This window comes from Phalacrocorax carbo, chromosome 15, assembly GCF_963921805.1.
Source record: "Phalacrocorax carbo chromosome 15, bPhaCar2.1, whole genome shotgun sequence".
NCBI lineage: Eukaryota > Metazoa > Chordata > Aves > Suliformes > Phalacrocoracidae > Phalacrocorax > Phalacrocorax carbo.
In genome coordinates, this window is record NC_087527.1 from 8,039,510 (window position 1) to 8,047,675 (window position 8,166).

The 8,166-nt window shown below is 59.7% G+C and overlaps 1 protein-coding gene across 1 annotated transcript in view; it reads right to left on the reverse strand.

The window, feature by feature from the left end:
• FAM222A (family with sequence similarity 222 member A) overlaps nucleotides 1–5,432 on the reverse strand; it is a 31,857-nt gene extending 26,425 nt beyond the window's left edge. The window contains exon 1 of the mRNA XM_064466307.1: nucleotides 4,982–5,432. The gene's annotated coding sequence lies outside the window, so the exon portion shown is untranslated. The remainder of the gene's footprint in view (nucleotides 1–4,981) is intronic.
• Between the last annotated feature and the right edge of the window lie 2,734 nt (nucleotides 5,433–8,166).

The following is an 8,166-nucleotide window of genomic DNA, read 5'->3' on the forward strand; positions in this document are numbered from 1 at the left end:
CCCATATTGACTCTTCCCGGGCCCTGCGTTTCCCACCAGCCTGGCACCCCAGCCGGCACGGCAGAGGATGGAACAGCGCTGCCTCCGGTGTCATTTGCCATGAAACAACCTCAGCCCCACAAATCTATGGGGTCACCTTGTGCATGGCCAGAGGGAGCCGGGGCATGTGCTTGGGCATGCTTGCAGTTCAGGTGTGGTCCTTCCCAGAGAAGGAAGGCAGCTGGCCTGAGCTACCTGCGTCAGTAACCTGCCCCCAGTACCTGCCCTGCACCCTCATCCAACCCAGGTCGCACTGCAGAGGGAGCCCAACCCCTGCACCCATCGTGAGCACCAACCTCATGTCAGGGCCTCTACATGTTTGAGAGATGTCCCAGCCCTGGTGCACAAAGCCCCAGGAGGAACCCCAACACCCCTCATCTCACCATGACCTCCACCTCAGACCTCCACCTTTCCCTGGCAGCCCCTAAGGCACTGCAATGATTTACCAGCGTGGAGGCAGAAAGCAGGAAAGCCAAAAGCACCACTGGCATGGCTGGCACGGCATCGTGCTCCTGCTGGGCTGCTTTGCCCACTGGGGCTCCTCCACACCCAAGCACACACAGGATGGTCTCAGAGCACCCACATTCCACCACCTGCTCAAGAGATGTACCCATGGCGCTGTCAATGCCCCCAGCACCAGAAGCACACCCTGAGCCCCATTAATGCCACAGCAGGGTCCGGTGTGCCCCCTGGTTCAGAGCCCACCGGGTGCAGGTGCCCAGAGCTGACAGCGGGACTGCAGGTGATCAGAAGCTTTATTTGCCATAAGCAAACACGGCAGCTCCGCTGCAGCCATGCGAACCCACCAGCTGCAGCTCTAATAAAGACGCAGGATCACACAGCTCCTGAGAACCACGATTTGGCAGGGCTCAGCTGGAGCACCGGGCACCGGTTAAATATTTACCCCCCCGGCCCAGTGAAGCACCCAGCACTCTGCATGGGGGGAGGCTGAGCGAGGAACGACAGAGCCTGGGCTGCCTCTCACTGGCACAGCCAGCTCCCCTCTCCACCTGGCCACAGGGCTCGCACCGGCACAGCCGCAGCACAGCGGGGTTGCTCAGCACCATCAGCCCCACGCTGGCATGGATACCCGGAGCGGGGGCTTGGTGGCATGGCCCCTGCCCCATGCCTCATCCCAGGCCTGAGGAGTGGAGCTCCTGGGGGTAAACAGCCAGGGGCAGCACAGCCTGGTCTGGCTTGCAGCAGCCAGGAGCCCACCTCGTTTCATATCACGGGACAGCTACAGGAACGGCTGATACACATGCCAAGCACACAGTCCAGCAGCACCCCAGGCTGTGTGGTGAGCTAAGAGATTAAACCCCAAACTCATGTACAGTGACTTCTGCTCTTCCACCCATCCCCGGGAGAGCAGGGACTCACCAAAAATCACAGCCTCATCACTCACGGTCCCCCACGTCTATGGAAATATCTATATTTTAAACCATATAGTCGCACAACCTGTAATCAGAGCAACACAAATAGCCCCTGCTTCCCATGTAAATTAAAAACACCCATTAGGCAGATTTCAAAAGATGTCAGTAGGCTTATAATTATACACGACATCCTTCCGAGATAAAAGCGATTACCGGGGATGCAAATCACTTAGCAACCAATCAGTGCCCCCAGAGTGCAAAGCACTGACCAGCCATCCATTTTCGCCTCGTCCTTTTATTCCCTGCATCGAGCAAATACAAACACAGATAAAGAGAGGCACAATAGCTCTTGACACGCAAATAGGTTAACATAATAAAGCCAGCTTTAGCCGGCTCACTCGAGGGAGAAAAGCAATTCTCAGGCAAGCAGGAGGTAATAAAACAGGGCTTTTGTGTTCCTGGCTCCCATTCTCACCCCTGCGCCAGCTTTGCTGCATTAGCTGATAGGCATCGCGGTTTGATTGAATTACCTTTCATGAATATTAGCTTTTTGAGGAATGCGCAGGCAGAAGAGAAAGAAGAAATGTCTTATTTTTGCATGCATGCGCCCGCTGCAGACGGACATGCGGCGGCACAGATGCCGGCGGGGCTGGGAGCGGGGTCCCGGCAGGTGCAGCCCCCGGCCCACCCCGCCAGCTGCAGCATCCCTGCGGGCGGCACCAGCTAGCCTTGGGTGGGGGGGGTCACGGCGCACAGACTGTCCCCGTCCGAGGATCAGACGCCACCAGCAAAGGACCTTGCCCTGCCAGGAAAGGATACCCCACTCTGTCCCCTAAAGGAGCCGCGGGGCCGTGAGGCTCCCGCCACTAGCCCCATCGCCCTGGCACCCACCACGCTCAGCGGCGGGACCCGCATCCCTGCCCTCGGTACCCCGATAGCGGGAGGATGGCAGGGTGGGCTGGCTCTCACGAAATACCTACGGGGCCGTAGCTCCCTGTGCCGCAGGTGGGCCAGGATCAGGCCGGAGAGGGGAGTGGGGCTGCCCGGCTTCACTGTAGGTTTTCCTGCACAAGTTCAGGCCACGCAGGAAAACCACTTCGGGCAAAAATTAACTCTGCCGTCTGGCAGGGATGCAAACGCCCAGCACTAATCCCGCACGCACGGCGGGGAGTGCGGGCGCAGCTCGGGGACGGCAGCCGGCGTGGAGCACCACGCTCGGCTCGGACCACCACCGCGGGGTCGTGGGACCCGGGAGACCCTCGGCCCTGGGAGCTGGAGCCCTTCCCCAGGCAGGGCAGCAGGCTGCAATTGAAAAACAACACGAGGAGAGAACAGGCTCCTCCGCAGTCTGCTCAGGGATGGATGCATGTTTCAGGCTCAAATAAAACAGATAACCAGAGAGGCTTAAAAAAATGAGGTGACGTGGCTTCCCCGGAGGGGCTCTGTCCCCTGGGGCAAGGCACGGCAGCCACCCCATCTCCTCCCTCCCCGGCCTTCTCTGTTCCAGCCTGGGGATAAACATTCACACCGAGATATTTCAATTTTTAATAAGGTCAGCTGAAACGGGGCCCGTCTCGCAGCCGGCGCTACTCCGGCACAAAGAACGCGCCCCACCGGTATCAACCCACTCAGCCAGCAGGAAAGCTGTTCCTCAATCCGGGAGAACAAGCCAGGCTCCCACAGCCGGGGAACGGCTTTCTCTTCCCCGGCTCTACATACAAGGTCAGAGGAAGGCACCACGGTGAGAGCTTCCCTCTCCTTCCGCTACGGCTTTGAGGCAGCCTGACCCAACGGCACATGGCTCACACCATGGCTCGCCCCAGCGTGGCCGTCAGCCCCTGTGAATCCACTCCTGAAAGTTTGAATGGATCCTTAGTAAGAAAAGTCCCTCCCGAGGGCCCGGGATGCTAAGTGCCCTCTGCCAGGGACGTTTCCCACCTCACCCACCAGCACCAGAGCCCACGTGCGAAGGCTTTGCCAGCCGGGGTCCCACTGGAGCGGCACCCGGACCAGGCAGCAGTGGCATGTGCCCGGCACGCCGGAGGGTAAAACCCCACACCCGGGGCACGGGAAGGTACAAAACTGCCAAATCCCACTAAACCATCCCAAGCCAGACACGGGACACTCCTTATTGAGAGAGGGGCCACGTGGCTCTGCCCCCACGGCCACACGCCCTTAGCGCTCTGCCCTCCGTGAAAGCACGTCGCCCGCCCAGGCAAGCTGCCTGCAGCCTCTCAACAAGGGCATCCCTATCAGGAGGGTGCACATATATATACACACACATACATACATCAAAAACTCCCTAGAGAGACATCTGTGCCCTGACGGCCAGAGCCAGGCAAACCACCACTGCCCGACGCCACGCAAATTGACCCCTCGGAAAACACCAAGCACGGCTGTAAAACTTTGCCGCTGCCTCTGCTCAGAAATATCCCCGCAGGGCCGGAGCCGCGCCAGGGTTTCACCCGGAGCAGCGGTGCCCTGCAGCGAGCTGTGCCGAGCTGCTGCCGGCTCTCTGCGTCCAGGCCCTGCCTCTCCAGCCAGTAAATTCCCACGATCTCACGGCTCTCCCCAGAGCCGGATTCGGATGCTGGGGCTGAGCCGCCACCGCTGGCACTGGGAACATCCCATTTTCTGTTGGGGGCCGAGCCGGAGAGGCGGCACAGCCCGCTCGCCCCCGGCCAGAGCTGGTCGCGGCCTCGGCGGATGCCCAGCCGTGCTGCCCGGTGGCTCTCGGGGGCCACGACGCCTCGTCCCCGGTGAATCGTATTCCCAGCGCCGACGGTCCAGAAGGTGCCACAGGGCTGCTCCCTCCGCAGCGGAGCTCGTTTCGGGGGATGCACGTCGCCCGCAGACAGCTCTCCTCCGGCAGAGCTACCTGACACGGCGGGAGGCAGCCAGGGAGACCGGCTTTTAAATAAAACATCGCAGGGTGGTTCCTTTTCCTCTCGTCTCCTTTGTGACCGGCGGTATCCACACCGGCGCGGGGTCGGCGGCGGGTGTCCTGGCTCGGCCACCTCCCGCTCCGGTGTCCCAGGGGGGTCGGGCGCCTCCCCGCCGCCTCCGGGCGGGCGGAGGAGAAAACTCCCCCCCCCCCTTTTTTTTTTTCCCCAGACGAAAGCGGGCAGCCGGGTCGGCAGGAGAAGGCAGCAGCTCACGGACGGCTCACGCTGGAAGTGTCTCAGCTTTCCTCGTGGAGGCACCCGTGGATATTTTATTTCCACTTACGAGTCAGGCGACCCAAAAAGCCATACAAAAAATTAAAAAAAAAAAAGAAAAAAAAAAACCCCAAAACCAAAAGTTGTTCTCGTTCTTCTCCGGTAGCGACGGGCGAGCCGGTCCCCAGCCGGTGGCGGCGGCTCCGTGCCCGCCGTGCCTCCCCCGCGGCTGCGCGGCCGGGGAGAGCCGGGCACCGCCGGGCACCGCGATGCGGCGGCGCCGCCTCCTGATGCGCCCCGGGAGCCGGAGCCCCCCGGTCCCCCGCGCCCACCCCCTCCCGCGCCGGTAACACACACACCCCCCACACACACACCCCTCCCCGGTGCCCGCCGCCGCCGGCCCCCCGTTACCGTCAGAGCTGGATCCGGGCCGGCTCCGGCCGCTGCGGTGCGGGGCTCGCCGGGCCGCCCCCCCCGGGCCGCGCAGCAGCAGCGGCGGCGCCCGCCCGGCCCCGCGCCCCGCCGGCGGCCCGCCCCGCCCCGTGCGCGGCCAGCGTGCGGCGCTCCCGGCGCTCTGCCCCCGGGGCGGGGAGGAAAAATATCCGGGGGGCGGGGGGAAAAAAGGAAAAAAAAAATTAAAATAAAATAAACCCGGCGCAGATGGGCTCAGGCGGCGCGGCGACCCCCGGGGGCATCACACCGCGGGTCCTCCGGTTCCTTTGTGCGGCGGCGATCGGTGTCCGCCGGCCCGTGGCGCAGCGGGGCTGGGGGGTGGGGGGGGCGGTGGCGGCGGCGGCCGCGGCCCGGTGGCGGTGGCGGTGGCGGGGCGCGGCCCCCTCAGCGCTGCCTCCCGCCCGGCGCGCGGCTGCGGCGACACTGAAGCGCCCCGCGCGGGGCCCGGCGGCCGCACGCGGCTCGGCCCCGCCCCCGGCGCGTTACCAAGGGGACGCCGCCGCGCGTCCTGCGGGGAGGGGCGGGAAGGCGAGGGGCGTGGTCGTCCCGCCGCACGCGCCCCTTTCGCGGGAAAATTCGAACGGGCGGCCGGCAGGCGGCACCGACCGGCGCAGGGCGCGGGACTGCGGTTCCCGGCGTGCCCCGCGCGCCGCCGCCGCGCCATGTCCCCGCTCGGCGCCGCGGGGCCTGATGGGAGTTGTAGTCCCGGCGCCGAAGGAGGGTTTCCCTCGGGGGGACCCCCCCGCGGGGCTCCCGACGGCACGGGGACGGGTCCCCTGCGGCGTGTCCCCCCCGCCACCCGCGGTGCCACAGCCGCGACAAACAGGGAGTGACACCTGGGCTGGAGGAGTGCAGTGTTCCCGTCCGACCGCGGCGATGGCTATAGCCACCGCTGAGCCCCCCGTGGGCTGTGTCATCAGAGCGAGTGCTGTCATCGCTGAGTCTTCCCGCACGCGCACGAGTCTGAGCCCCTTTATCCCTTCCCCAAATCCATCGTACCATTGCCATAGGCTGTGGGAGCGCGAGCGTCCATGGATAGAGAGGGCTTTGAGAAGCAGCCCGTTCACTCTTGCCCATAATGACACTGAGGAGCCCTATGCACGTGCACATGCAGCTCCCCGCTGCCGAGCACACCCGAAGAAGCCCAGCACGTGATCCTGGGGTTTGCCACCTTCCCACTCCCTCCTCCCCGGCTCCTGCCTTGCACCACAAGGCTTTGAGAAGTTTTGGGATGATTTGGCTACTTCTTGGGGCCTTAGCAGCTCCTCTGTCCCAGGCAGCCCCCAGCAGCTCCCCAGGCATCCTGGGCCTTGGGTGTGCGGGAGGGGAGCTGAAACCCAGGAGCTGTTTCGGGGGGCTGGGTATCTCCGAACACGGGGAGATGCTCCAGTCACCACTTCTGATCCAGCAAATGCTGAAGGTTGAGAAATTAAAATAATAGCTAGATATGCTTTCAGGAGAGCGATTCCTCTGTGTAATTATAATACATATTATCCTCCCTGTGAAAATACATTATATTGAATAAATTCCTTCTTTGAGCAGGGCTATTCATACTATTCATTTGTTTCAGTTCAAACATTTTTAGCTCATATATCTGGCAGGTTCTTGTGGAGCTTTGTACGTTCTCTGCAGCTTATTTATCTGCTCTCTCTGTTGCAATGTAGGCCAGCAATAAGAATAAAATCATTATAGATTTGTGAACAGCACTTAGATTTTTCAAAGATAATTTAATCAAAGCTATTAGTAATTCAGGAAGAAAGATTGCTTTTTATTCTGCACAAAAAACTGGAGCCCTCATTCTTCTCAGAAATTGTTTTAACCACCTGAAGTCACTCACAAGGACTTGAAAGGGTGACGGTGTTTTTGCTGGGGAAGAGATCCATCTTGAAATAGCGAACTTCAAAAGGTGGGTGTTTCAGCACTGCCTTCAAGAAGATACTATTAAGCGTTTCTGACCTCCCCATTTACATCCCTTTTTTTTTTTTTTTTTAAGACTTTACAGAGAAGAAACACTTTTGTGATTCAGGGAACCCGTGAATACTTTGCCGGAACATAAATTTCACCCAGCGATGTTGGGAACACAAGGAAAGCCTTAATCTGCTCATGAATGAGCTCTGCAAAGTGAGACCAGCTCCACTTCCACATCCAGAGGGATTGAATTGCAAAAAGGAAGCGGGCAGCCCTCGCTGCTGGAGGAGAGAGATTTTTAAAAGTCCTTCTGCTTTAGCACAAATAAATAATGCATCGGCCGGATCCGGGGTGGCAGCGGGGAAGTCCTTCCCCTGCAGCACCAGGGAGCCCACCCAAAGTTTTCCATGCCGGCTGCCCGCCACTGTGCTCACAAAGCGGAGATACGCGGGATCATAACCGCTGATCTTTAAGACGATGGTGTCCCTTTAATTTAATATCATTATTTTTGACCGGCGCTAGCAATCTGGAGCGCTGAGCGTTTTCATCTCTCATCCTGACAAATGCACGCTGTAATTCTTTGACCAAAATGTCAGTCTACTCTGGAAATGACTGGCCCTCAGAATGAGAAAGATTTCCAGGGGATTAAAACCGGGCCATTACTCTCCGCTTTAAATGCATTCAAGGCTCTGAAAGCCGTAGCTGCTTTGGTTCCTTTTGTACGAAAAGTTATTGACTTATCAAGGTTAAAATACATTCAGTATGGCCCAATAAAACAGGGATATCTCCGCATTCGTGCTGTCATTTGCAGGTCCGTTTTCATGGCAACAGGGCTCTTTTCTGCACATTAAACGGTTCAGTTGTGCAAAGTTCAGACATTACATAAACAGAGAGGTAACAACAAAAAAAAATCAATGAGCTCATAGGCATGGAAAAAGGAGATAGCATTGATCGGGGCCGACATCGATATTTAGGATCGCTGCCTCCTGCCCTGCTCGCAGCCCTCCCGTGTTGGCAACGGGGACACAAAGAGATGCTGGAGGACACAGTTGGGTGATGGCTCCTTCACCCCCCCGCCAGCTCCTGCCCATAATTAATACCACCGGCCACAGCCTGGCATGGCGAGGGGCTGAGGGTTTATTGGTGCTAATGAAGGTGGCTGCGTGCCTTTCCGCAGCCAGTTTTAAGCTAACAACCCCGGTCCCTGTTCCGCAGGGAATCCCAGGAAGTTTTCC